Consider the following 14247-nt stretch of genomic DNA (forward strand, 5'->3'; position numbering starts at 1 on the left):
AACCAGGTTGGGTATGGATGGAAATTCAAGTAAAAGGAACAATATGCACAAAAAGAAGGAGGTATGAAACCATATGGTATATTTGGGTATGATTTGGGGCACCTTTACAAAACTCTGTAATCTTTAAAATCAAAAGACCCAGTAGCATATATGTTAGTATTATGCAGATACTTCCACTCCAAGTCCAAGTAGATCGAAAAATACCCACCACCCTGTCTTTCCCAAAATTTTAGACAGTGCTGATAATGACTTAGTGGTTGGCTATACACATACTTATTATTAACAGGTGAGGTAACTTTAGTCATTGAGTGCCTAAGACATGTGCTTGACATTAATACCAGGATTAGACAAAAAATTGATCCATTTGAAAGTACAAGGTTTCTAAATAGTGACTATGTTCCTTCTCTCCTTTCCTCACCCCTCCCAACCAAAAGATTATGTGTAGGCCACATGCATAAACTTCTCCATTTACTTCAAGTAGGAAATGTATACTTTCATGGGTAAAGGTGTTACAGGACTCATCAGACCTCTGGAATTACAGGAGCTGTTTATCTTGCCCAGAGTTAAAACTCAGAGAGTGCCTACCTATTCAGGGCCTGACTATGAGCGGGGGGCTATGACTCAATTAAATAAACTGCAGGCAGGCATCTGAATCCACCACAGATAAGTACAGTATGATTTTTTGACTTCATGCTGGTGTGAAAGCAATACACATTCAGTAGAAACTATACTTCAGATTTTGAATTTTGATCCGTCTTGGGACAATGACATTCGGTATACTACTCTCTCACAATGCTGGGTGGGGGAAGCCAGCTGCAGCTCCCAGTTGGCCATGGGATCATGAGGAAAAATAACCGATGACTCCACAGTGTACTTTGTCGCCAGCATTTTTTTGGACCTTGTGTTCTGAGCATGTTTAAGGTATCCTAGGCTAAGCTATGATGTTTGGTAGGTTAAGCATATTAAATGCACTTTGGACTTACAATACTTTCAACCTATGATGGGGTCAGGACATAACCCCATCATAAATCAAAGAGCATCTGTATAACAACTCATCCACTAAATTCTCCACTATTACTAAGGGCAAAAAGATGCCAAGTCTAAAGAACCAAAATAAATAAACTACAGTGCGATAGGGCTGGTTCACAGTTTAGTGACTACTTCAGACCAAAACATGGGCAAGGTGGTTATTTGTGGTGTCGGGAGCTCCTCAGTGGGGGCGCTATTGACATTTTGAGCTACATTAATTCTTTGTTGTGGGGACTGTCCTGTGGGACGGAAGATGTTTAGTAGAATCCCTGGCTTCTCTTCACTAGATACCAACAAGATACCAGCCCCAGTGGTGATAACCAAAAATGTCTTCAGAATTACACTAGTTGAGAACCACTGGTTTGGACAGACTCAAAAGTGAGGGAGAAAACAACCAACCGTGGGCAATATTAAGCTTGGCTGAGGATGTAAATAAAAAACCATGGAGAATAAGAACTTTTTTCTAGGATTCCGAGCTAAGGAGTTAAATATAGGCTTAGCTCTTTAGAACTGGAATTCTTCAACAGCTACTGAGCATTAGCACAGAACAGAAACTGTGCCCCACAAGACACTGCTGTCAAATTCCTGTGAGGGCTGAGTGGTGGTTACTAAGAGACAGAGCACTTCATCTGAATAGAATGTGTCAGGCTGGGATTTTTTAAAAAGATATCAGGGAGACAGAAGAGACTTCTCCCCTGCTATGCAACTTCTTTTTTCTTACTACAATTATACTAACTCCATAAAAGCATGAAAACTAATTGGTCCAAAAAAGTAGAAGAAATTTGATCAGGTTTGCTCATCTCCAGCAATTGACCCTCCAGCAATTTTTCTTAATTTTGCAACAGATAAAGAAAGAGTCCTTAGCTTATAGACTGGAAAATAACAGTAATACATTTAAAAATAAAACCCAGCTCAACTATTAGACGGAACGAGGGTTTGTCCATATGCCTAGCAGAGTACACAGCAGCATTTTTTCTGTTATTTTTTTAAAGGAAATAATAGTAATAAAACATGCCAAGACCTCACTCCAGCAGATGCTGCTGAGATGAGCAGGGGTGAGTGAAAAACCTCCCAGCCCTAGAGCTTCCAGAGAGGGGACCTTTCTTCCTGTGCCCACAGGGGCCTTGGGGGATGGTCAGTTGGCTCTCCTGGCCTGTCTGGATCAATATCACAGAGAGATGACTGGAAGTACAATGAAGTACTATGGAGACATGTCCTTGAGAATCTTCTGTATGTAGAAAAGGAATGCAAGATAGAAGGGGAGAGGGGTTAGCCCAGAAAATTCTGATTGAGCCACTACGTATCTCCCTAGTTTCCAAGAGCTCCTTCATTGACTGATGCTGCCAATAATTCATTAAGAAAAATTAACTACAATGTTACAGTTACCAACAAATCCTAAGACGTTTTCTGCTAGATCAGCTCTGGATGATAACTCATTAACACCTTAACTTTGTGGTTCCTGCAAGGGCAGTATAAGAAGTATGTTTTTGTGCCTACATAAAATGTTTAGAAAATTTCCCCATCTCTATTTATTTTAATTCTCAAACCAATTATCTATAAGGTTGGGTGGGAAACTTTATCTTTTTTTGAATGAGTTTATTTTTCTCTCTCTCCGGTGTGACCTTAAAACTGGAGAACTGCCACCTGAAACATTCATCTCTCAAGGACACACTTTACAAAGTCGGGTGATCAAATCGATATTGACAGCTTAACTTCACATCTCTCCTCTTCAACTTTGTAATCAATAGTCTAAGTATTCTACATTCTTATACTCATTCCACCACCTGCAGTAGTTATTACACTTTAATCGAACTCTCTCATGTTAGGTTGGTGGCAAGAGTGCCTGGGTCCTAAAAACTTGAAAGCATACCAGCAGCAGCCTGGCTAGAACCAGAGTTAACAGGTGAGAAATATCCAGAAGACCTAGCTGATGAGCACCCCTTATTAGAATTAAACACCACAGCTAGAAAAAAAAAAAAAAAAAAAAAACACAGAAACCTTTTACCTACGACATAATGCTGACAGTGAAATCAACATCCTAAAAGGAAGTCTCTCAAATTACAGAGAGAAAAAGAAATGAGATTAAATAAAATTCCTGTTGATACACTAGGAAATAACTTGACAGTAGCTTGCTCTAGCCTTTTTGTTTCCGATTGTAAAATCTTAAAATTGGAAAAACTGGAAGTCAGCAACACAAATCCAATAGTTTAATTCATTTTCATGAAGACTATGTTGGAATAAATAGTACTAATGTAAAACTCTGCATCCCCCAAACCATTTTTACAAGTTTTAAAGTACTTATATCTCTTTTAGAAGTTATAAAAATCAAGATGAATCACTCATAATATTCTCTTATTCAGCACTCACAAAAGAGAAAAAAGTATAGCAAAAAAAGATAGGTATATAATCTAGTAAAATGTTTTTAAAAAGCATAATATAGACAACTCTGACTAATACTTTTCTCCCTATTCATTAGTTGAATTCAGGTGAAAATTCAAGATTTTTAGGTTCTGTCTTTAAAAGCAAAGGTTTTTCTAATTGCCAAATATAAATTTCATTGTAGAATATATAGGAAAACAGAAAAGCACAAAAAATAAAATTAATCAGTAATACCAACATTCAAATGACTATTTTAAATTATATTGATGTATTTCCTTCACTCTCGTTCTATCCTGAGATTTTTTAAAAACACAAATGGTATGTTTTATAACGTGCTTTTTAAATTTAAAAATATATTCTGAACATTTTCCCATGCTAGTAAGTATTCTTTTCCAGCAAACACCCTCAAGCTACCTTACATAGAGGGGATTTGTCTTAAAGAAATAGGGAATCCAAGGGTAAGAGGTATATCCGGAAGGAACTCTTGGGTAAGTGGAAACAGGAAAACCATTAGGAATCAAGAAAGCTAGTCTTCTCTCCTCTTCCTTTTTCCTCTCCCCTCTTCCCTTTCCCTAACTCTCTCCCTAACTCATTCACTTCCCTTCCTCTCCTGCTCTCCCTCCCTCCTTCTCTCTCTCTCTGCACAACTTCCTATTTCTTTTGCACATGACTCAACAAGGCTAAGGCCAAATGGCACCTTCGGTCCCAGGGTCTACAGAATTGTCTTGGGATTCTTGGTTTTCCTTTATAACAAGCAATTATTCCCCAAGAAGATTAAGAGATAAACCAAAACCAAAAGCAGAGGCTCCTACCTTTCTGAAAAGGTGTTTCATTGCTTCTTCCATCAGAGAACAAAGGGTAGAAAAGCAGTACAAACTCACCTCTGGCTGTTGGTATGACCTGCCTTGAGGAAGGTACGAGCCCTTCCTGGGTGACAGGATGGGTTCATATGGCTTTTACACATGGGTAGACAATAAGACATGCTCACAGAAGTCTGAGACAGAGGCATTCCTTGTAGGTGCTCTATTTTGGGTGGACTATTTTAAAGATCTAGAACTCACTTGGGTGATCCTGCATTCAGATTCAGCTGATATTTATTTAATGGGAACAGGTACTTCAACCTTGTATGGTTATATTTTATCATTGCTCTGTGTTTTATTTTCAATTAAATTCCTTACGGAAATATTAACTAGTAGATTTGTTCCATTATTTAAAGAAAGTGTTGTACATCCATAGAAAAAGCAAAATCTACTACATCATGTGTGAAATGTTCTGAGGATCAGGTAATAAAACCTGAGGCAAGCCTAGTTCAGTGCCCCATGCTGCTCTAGTGGACAGCTGACATCCTTTTTGACAGTCCAGCATCTGACTGCTCTTCCCATTTGGTGAATTCTCCATGTGGTGAATTCTCCACATGGTGAACTCCTAGAGGAGGCAGAGCTGACAATGTCAGATACTCTCCCAGTGATGCCTTCACATCCATTCCACACTGACTTGAGAGCTACTGATGAAAGAAATAGCCAACGGAGGCCCTCATTCTCTCTGGAGGTAGCAGAGGTTGCAATATTGAGCTGCTGGTATAGAAATGACAACAGTACAAATTGCAACATGTGGTGCCCAACAGTGATGGCAATCATTTCATTACCACAGGACTTTTTAAAAAACAGCTTTATTGTGATATAATTCACATGCCAAACAATTCACCAGCTTAAAGTATCCAATTGGCTTTTAGTATATTCAGAGTTGTGCAACCATCACCACAATGAATTTTAGAACATTTTCATCATCCCCCAAATAAACCCATACTCATAAGCGTCATCCTCCAAGCCTTTCCCCACCTCCCGCTCCTCTCTAGGCAACCACTAACCTACTTTGTCTCTACAGATTTGTCTGTTCTGGACATTTCATAAATGGAAACATACAATATGTAATCCTTTGTGTCTCTCTTCCTTCACTTAGCACACTGTTTTCAAAGTTCATCCATATTGTAGCACAAATCATACTTCATTCCAGTTTATGGCTGAATAATATTCCAGTGTATGACTATACTATTTTAGCCATTCATTAGTTGGTGGGCATTTTGGTTGTTTACACTTTTTGGCCATTATGAATAATGCTGCTATGAACACTTGTGCATGAGTTTTTATGTGGACATATGTATTCATTTTTGTGGGTATATATTTAGAAATGGAATTACTGGGTCACATGGTAACCCTGTTTAACTGTTAATTGCCTTTTTGATTATAGCCACTCTACTAGGTGTAAAGTGGTATCCTGAGGTGGTTTTGATTTGCATTTTCCTGATGACTAATAATATCAAGCCTTTTTTCTTGCGCTCATTGGATATGTATATATCTTCTTTGAAGAACCATCTATTCAGATCCTTTGCCCATTTTTAAACTGTTATTTGTCTTTTTATAATTGAGTTATATAGTCCATCAGACCAGTTTTGGGGAAAAATAAGGGTTCTTGGCTACCTACACCTACTTTTCATGATTCTATGAGCTACCAATATCCTTTGAATAGTCATTTTCTGCTTAAATCTGTCACCGCTGCTATTGCAACTCAAAAACCTGACTGACAGTCTCTGGAACTGAAGGCAGCACCCCTTACCTAAAGAAAATCACTTACAGAAGGCATTACTGGCAAATGGAAACCTGTTGGGTGCCCGCGTTAGGTTTCAGGATTCATGATTCTAAACTCTTAAATTATGCAAATTCAGTCCAATGGGATTTATGAGATTGACAAGTGGAAATGTTGGCAGGCTGAGCAGCAGTAGAAACTGGAGCAGAGAGAAATAGAAAGAAAACTAAGAAATGGTTGCCATTTTATTGTTTTCTTCTAAGATAAAGTAGGCCATCAATTCTTGTAAGTTATATAGACATTTAGGCCCTGATTTTCTGATGCTAGGAACTCTCTGCCTTGGTCCTGCAGCCATAGAGGTTGCACTGCCCTGCATCTCCCTGCCAATCCAGGCTGCTATCCTGGGCTTTCACTAGAATTTTCTTCCAAAGGGTCAAGTATGTAAATGAAGTAAGAACCCTAATTCTATCAGACAATTTAACTACACATTTGGTTATACGATTTTAGTTCCTATATCGATACTACTAACTTTGAGTCAGGGAAAGAATATCACTCCCTCACAGAGTTATTAGTGATTTGAGGCCGAGGACCTTGTTTTCTGCAGCTTCCTGGGTAATAAATACCCTGAGCTCACTCCTCCAAGCAGAATGGGCTAAGCACACAGGAATGCCAGTCTGCCCTTGGTGTCCCCTCACTCCTCTTCTAAGCACCCACTTTCCCCTTTCTGGTGCCCTCTTCTCCCAGAAGAGTATCTTAGATCCTGTATTTAAAGGAATTTTTTTTTTTGAAAGGGAATCCCATCTAAAACAGATGCTGATAGATTTAAATTATCAACCCTCTCAAAGGTGTTTGCATTTGTCATTAATCTCTCTCTACTGACTTGCATTTTGCCAAATTCGAAGACCACTTCTCAGTTCTCATTCTCCCTGCCCATGTTTTAGCACCTAAGAAGAAGAGGATTTGTTAAGAGTATGATGATATGAGTGGTGTAGATCTGAAAGAAGGAAACCTGAGAGCCTGAGATGAAAAATTTGGGAGTGAGATTCAACCACTTATTCACTCGACGACCATCTTAAGCACCAACTATGTGGTAGTTATGAAGACGCAGCAGAGAAAAGCAGCAAGGCCCCTGCCCTCATGGAGCCTTCTCTATAGTGGTGGCAATAAATGATAAATAAACAAAAGGATACCATTTCACATAGTGATAGATGCTATGAAGAGCAATGTGAAATAGGGAGTAATGTGATAGTGAAAGACATGAAGAGAGCCCAGGAGGCAGGGTGATTGAGGAAAGCCTCTTTAAGAAAGCGACATTTACTCTGAAACCTGAAGAGCGGATTTGGGGAACAAGTACTCTGGGAAGAGAAAACAGCAAGTGCAAAGGAACAGGCTTAGCATATTGGAGGTTCAGAAAGAGGTCAGCATGGTTGGAATGTAGTGAGCGCAGCAAAATGGTATGAGGCGAGCTGGCCTTGAAAGCTGTAATAAAGACACAGAGAGGTTAAGTATCTTGCCCCAAGTCACACAGCTGGTAAGTGGCAGAACCAGAATGATAATCCAGGTCTTTCCAATCCTATCAAGTATTTTTGCACTGTAGCCTAGTTTATGCCCAAAATGGTGCTGGATGAAGAGGGGGTTTATTGAAGCCCTTCTTGGAGATCCCAAAACTCTAAGAAGAGACAAAGACCAAAATCTCACTAGTTTCTCATTCTCTCTTGAAAAGAAAACACTAGATATAAAAATTTTAAAGTGTGCCATGCTAAATCCAATACAAATTCTGTCTTTTAAATTCAGGATCTGAATTTTATACATATTATGATAAATACCCATTGAACATTTATCATATGATCCCATGTAGTATGTAGAGAAGTTATTTTGGTGTTGCTATGTTTGACCTTATGAAAATTAATCACACTGGATTGCTTAATGTCTATTTTTAAACATAAGATCTACTCTCCCTATCGCACATTAGGAAACTTAATATAGCTAAGGTGCTGGTCAGGGTAAGCTACTATGTAGATTTTCTGGGTCTTTATGCTTTGCTTTTAAAATTAGAAGTAAATTTAAAAATATATTTTTTAAAGTAAATTTATACTCGCATAAAACAAATTGGCTAATAAAGACCAGATATGTGTATACTGCGTGCATGCGTGTATAAGTATACACACGCACACATATACATATCTAATCTTGAGATAAGCATTGAATTCATCAATGTTCCGGCGCTGGCTCTGCCATTAGACTAGCATACTTACTAGCTGTCTGATATTAAGTAAATTACTCAATATTGCTAAGCCTCTATTTTCCATAAAATAGAGATGAAAATAATGCCTACATCTTATAGCTATTGTGAAAATTACTCAAATAACAAGTGATAGTGTTTGAAACTGACTAGCTATGACTTAAGAAAGTGGTTTTTCTTCCCTTCTCTGAAACATAAGCAGGTCAGCGAGATGATGCTATGATCGCTTCTAGGATAAGTATCATCAGCAGCCAGGCTTTCCTGCCAGACTTGGACAGTGAAATCTTTTGCTATAGGCGAGCAGAGAAGTGCTAGCGAGATGGACCTGGAGACTGACAGAAAACTCCCAGGGGAATGAGTAAGGATGCTTCAGAAGCCGGGATTTGAAGGGTTGGGGTCCTAGTAGACCCCTAGTTTCCCAGGCCCAATTCATTTCACCAACACATGTGCTTTAACTACTAATTACTTGAGATTATTTGTTTAATATCTCCCCTCTCCAGATACAAAACCCTAAACATTAGGAACTTGTTTTATTCACTTACTCCACATTTACATTGCTTTGCACACAGTAAGCCCTCAATAAATATTCATTGAATGAATAAACCTCTTTTCTTATAGTAGATGCATTTCTGAAATTTTAGGTACCACGAGTTTGGCTAAGCTACTCCATGTATTGCTGTCTCCACATTCATTTTGTCTGGCAAGTGGCCTGTGGGGGCCTTAAACTGAAACTAGCCCCCTCATGCAAGTGCATGCCCTAGATAATCAGCAGAGTCACAAGCAAACGTAAGTTCCTGATACGACTTCTCTATCCATCCCTGTGATCAACAATCTCCTCCACCCTACCTTCCAGCACCTTCCACTTGTGTGCCCCTGAGGTAAGATCCCTATGGAGCTTACCAAGAGACTGCTCATTTTGGTTTGAATTGACCAACCAGCCTTAGCCTGGGAACCCCAAAGCACTCCATCCATGGACCCTAATAAAGGCATGTGCCCCAGGTCCTGCCGCCCTCTCTGTCAGCACTCTCTTTGCCTTGGTCTCCTCATGTGGCTCCTCGAGGTATGCCCTGTACTTCCTCCAGGGCCTGTGAGTAACAAATGTCTCTATTTCCATTTCTCTTGTGGTCCTTTGTTGGACTGGGGCTCACCATCCAGCACTCTATGCTCCACTTAACAAATGTTAACAAAGTCACAATAGGAGGAAACTAATTTTATTTACAAATCAATGATTTCAGGTGCCCTAATAAAATCAGCCATTAAGAGGAAATTTGTGGTGAATGTACATTTCTGGTTAGCTCATGGATGATTTTTTTTTTTTTTTTTTTTTTTTTTTTGAAGAAAAGCATACCCGAACTAGGAAAACATAGTAATGTCTCCATGAGATGGCTTTGGGCACTCAGAGTTTGGTAGAATGAACAGTACCATTAATTAATCTTCCCACATATCTTGGACTTTATCAGATTAAGATTTTGGAACTGAATGTGCTCCAACTGCCTAACAAAGGACTTTTCTCTGGGCAAAAAGCAAAGCTTATCCTTCCATCCATGATCTGGCTAAAGGGTCAGTCTAGGGGAGACTTTCCAACAAGTCACAGAAGGTGGGAATGATGACCAAAGACATCCTAAGTGAACAACCCCTCAGTACTTACCACTGTTCCCTCTAAGCTACTATGTTTCCAGAGTCATTGAACATTGTCGATCCCTGGTAAACGGTCAACCACCAACAAAATTCTACATAATCTAACAGGTTCGACATCCCAACTAAATATCCTTCTTGCAAGACTATGGATGAATTGATATTCACTTACTCATTCATTTATTAATTTATTCATCCACTTGTTTATTCTATAAATATTCTCAGTCCTGGAAATCCTCAATAATTCTAGATGAGAAAAAGAAAACTCGGAGAGCAGCAATTGGCAGCACAAAACCTGGAACCAAGAACTAATGAAATATCTAACCACATACTATGCCTGGAATATCTTTCTGCCCAGCTGTAGTACTACCTCTGCCAAACCTAAATCTAATTTTAAGAAGACTATATGTCTTTTCTCTATTCCTTTGTTAATCTCCTTAGTGTAGTGCTATGACATGTTGGAGTTAACTGCTTCCCCTCAATAAACTGTGAGCTTGAGAAAAGCAATTGTGACATCTAATCACCTTTATGTCCCTGGTGCCTAGCACAGGGTCTAGCCCATAGAACTCATCATCAATGGAGCAGTTCTGTGTATTCAAATGAAGCTAGTGGATTTCTAGGTATTATCAGGCCTGCACTGTCCAACATGGCATCCATCAGCCACATGTGGCCATTGAGCATTCGAAATTAAGCTAGGTCAGGAATTGAAATGTACTGCAAATATAAAACATACATCAAATTTCAAAGACTTAGCACCAAAAATATATAAAATAACCTATTAATAATTTTGAAATTGATTACATGTTGAAATGATATTTTGGATATTGGGTCAAATACATATATTATTAAAATTAACTCCATCTCTTTCTTTTTACCTTTTATAATGTGGCCATTAAAATTTTTTAATTGCATATGTGGCTCACATCTTATTTCTTTTGGATAATGCTGGACTAAACCAAAGATTACCATTTAAGGTACCAATGACACAAGTCTCTTGTACCTGATTCTCTAAGTTCTCTTGGTAGGAAGAGGAATTTGGTTATATTGTCTGAATTAAGTCAAGGCACTCATTAAGCACAGATTCAGAATATCCGAGGAATACGAGACTTTTTTTTTTTTTTTTTTGCAAAATTTCATCAGTCAATATGTCCTATACTTTTAGTAGGTTTGCTGTTTTAGAGGAAAAAATAATTCCGACTCTTGCTGTATTCCTCTATATTGACTCAAAGTCTTACCAAGAGCATGTAATAGCCATGCAGTCAACACTTAAATAGCTCTTCAATTTCTGGCTACAAGTGTCTCTGTTTTCTCCTCTCCCCAGCCTCGGTCCCTGGCATCCTGTGCAGTCACCCCTCCCATCTCAATGCTTTCTACTGACCTTAGAAGAGGGCTGGCTCAAATAACACACTTGTCAAAACACCTAGGTAAGCGCAGCAGTGGAAGACATAAATAGATATATGGAAACAGAGTGCTCCATACTGATAGCAAAAACCACTTACAATTCCCTTCACTTTCCAAAAAGTTTCCCACGATGTTTAGTTAAATGTAAATGCTACAAATAATTTTAGTTCTATCAGCTTAGATAGACTTATTTTGTACAAGCACTGACAAAGCTGCAACTCAAAGTGATTTTTAAGTTTTGGGTACTGCTGTGGCAAAAATCCTCTGTGCTTAACCAGGAAAATTAAAATTGACCAACAGAAAATGATCCAAAACAAAACTACTGAAAATTTCTAACTTATCTATGGGAAAGACTAAAAGAGTCAGGCTTTACTGATCTACAGTCAGAAAAAAGCAAAAGCAGCGTCTATTTATATATCTCCTTCCATACAGGAGACCATGAGTTTGAAACATTTAGCACAGTGTTTGGCACATGGGTGTTCAATAAATATTAGCTGAATGAATATATGAATTAGTGATTACTATTTAAGGAAATACTACAATTACCACGTTTTGTTTTGTTTTGTTTTGTTTTGTGTTTTAAATCCTGCCTGAGTGGTATTGTGGACAGAACACAGCTTACTATTTTACTCAGAATAAAATCTGAAGCTTCAGGGCCTGCAAAGCCCTACCTCATCTACAACTCAACCACCTCTTAAACTCATCTCCCACCACTCTCCCCTTATTTACCATACTCCTGCAACCTGATCTCCGTGTTCCTAAAACAAGCCACACACATTCCTGCGTTGGTGCCCTGTGCCAGCTCTTTGCCTAGAACACTCATTCCTTCAGACTCTGCTCAATGTCCTCTCACCTCTCAGAGAGGCTTTCTTCACCACCTTATCCAAAATAGAATATCCCTTATCTTGCTGTATTCATCCTCATATCTGTCCTCACTTATTATCACTTGGCACGTTACATAATTGTTTGTCTCCCTAAACTGGAAAGTCACTCTCAGGAGGGCAGGGACTTTGTCCATTTTGTTCACTGCTGTATCCGTTGTGCCTAGAAAGTGCCTGGCACATAGTTTATTCATTCAACAAATATTTATTGAACACCTACTAACAAACATTAGACTGGAGTCCTGACACCTGTATTAGTCCTAATTCTACCACTAAAAAGTTGTGTGACTTTAAACAAATGTCCCCTGACACTCAGTTTCTGAATCTATGAAAGACTTGGTTGAGAAAAAGATTTCTAAAGCCTCATCTGCCTCTAAAATCATTGAGTTTTACAGAGCTGCTTTTTACGTACAACTTTTGTATGAAGTTTTAAAAACTCAAAAATCTTTTTCTTATGTCCCTGTTCCAAAGACCCCTGATGAAGCTTTTCCCAATCTTTGAAGGTTGGGTGGATCCCAGGACTTTTTCCCATTTTTAGGTTCTTCATACAGACCTTTTCTTCCTCAAATTTCTTAACAGTTAATGACCTAATTATGTTTTTCTGTCTCTGTACTGAGAATGTGAACACCTTGAGGACAGTATGGATTCTGAGTAATTTTTGCATCCCGAGCGAGTTGCATTGTCCATGACTATTAGTAGGCAATCCTTGAATGTTTAGTGAATGAATGTATATGAGGAAAGTCAAAGTGGAACAGGATCATCACTCATATGGAGAACTGAGACCATCCCTTTCCCTTCACTGAAGAATGGTGGGCAGATAGCAAAGCTTTGCTGTTAATGATTCCTCTGAAGGGATGAAAGAAACTAAATCTTATTGGGATTTTTTTTTTTTTTTTTTTACTAAAACCAAGTATGCTTACTATACACATTCACAGAGTTTATTTAATCCTAAAACAACTTAACAAATTAGGAATTATTACTACCATTTTACAGATGAGAAAATAGTGGCTCAGAGACGATAAGGGATTTGGCCCATGACAGAATGAAGGGCTAAAAGAATTCACTCAGGGCTCTTCATGCCATGTATCATGTTCATATCACACAATGATATGTCAGAAGGGTGGTCTTCCTATCCTGTGTGAGTTGGTACGAGTGATGGTAAGCTTTCCTGCGCTAGAAAAACATTTTTACAATGAAAGAGTTTTTTTCCCCTTGATTTGGAAAAGTGGCTATAGATAATTCTAGTATATATTATTCCTGAAGGAGTAAAAAAAAGATTTACGAGCAGATTAGACTATGTGACTTTTGAATTTTTTAACATAAACTTTATATGTCTGATCATAAAATGTACTACTCATTCATTACAGAAAAAAAAACCTGAAAAATACAAATAGATATTGAGAAAAAATTTTAGTCACCTTTTATCCCATCATTCAGAGACAAGTCCTATTAACCTCTTTAACCTTAAGGTTAATAAAGGTTACGATAACCTTTATTATGTTATTTATTATATTAACCTTTATCAATATTTGAAGGCTTTTTCCAATTCATATTTTATTTTATAGTGAGATCATTCTAATTTATACAATTAATATTTTTTCAAATGTAATATATGCATTTTCTATATTGTTAGAAATCTTTATAAATAGCATTTTAGTAATGGTTTAATATCACATCAAATAGATGCAAGAATTAATCCTCCTCTTATTACTACTTAGGCTATTTCCATTCACTTACTTTTATGTGTGTGTCTCTCAATTTAAAAAAAAAAAAATTAGTTTGTAATTCAACTTCTGAGAATGGTTCTGATCTCTAAGAAAACACAGAGACAATCTTCCCATTCAAGTAGGGGAAAAACTCCTAGTAGTATTTAAAGAGATGGAGTCTTTCCTTTTCTTTTAATAACCTTTCAAGGTAGAAACTAGTTGGAGTCATTCAAGTTTCACCTACAGAAAGGAGGGGAGGCAGCAAAATTCTAGCAGTGGCTGGAAGTAAACAGCCCCAGCCTCGCATCTTGGTTCTAATACCTTCAGTAAATTATATAAAGCCTCAGTTTCCTCATCTGTAACTGGACAGGCACATCACAGTGTTACTGGG

The 14247-nt window shown here is 38.0% G+C and overlaps 1 protein-coding gene across 3 annotated transcripts in view; it reads right to left on the reverse strand.

Moving 5' to 3' along the window:
- The window catches only part of CMYA5 (cardiomyopathy associated 5), an 89236-nt gene that overhangs the window by 69879 nt on the left and 5110 nt on the right, over positions 1 to 14247 (reverse strand). The gene's annotated exons all lie outside the window — the stretch shown is intronic.

The sequence above is a fragment of the Rousettus aegyptiacus genome, unplaced genomic scaffold (assembly GCF_014176215.1).
Source record: "Rousettus aegyptiacus isolate mRouAeg1 unplaced genomic scaffold, mRouAeg1.p scaffold_m13_p_8, whole genome shotgun sequence".
In the NCBI taxonomy this organism is placed as follows: Eukaryota; Metazoa; Chordata; class Mammalia; order Chiroptera; family Pteropodidae; genus Rousettus; species Rousettus aegyptiacus.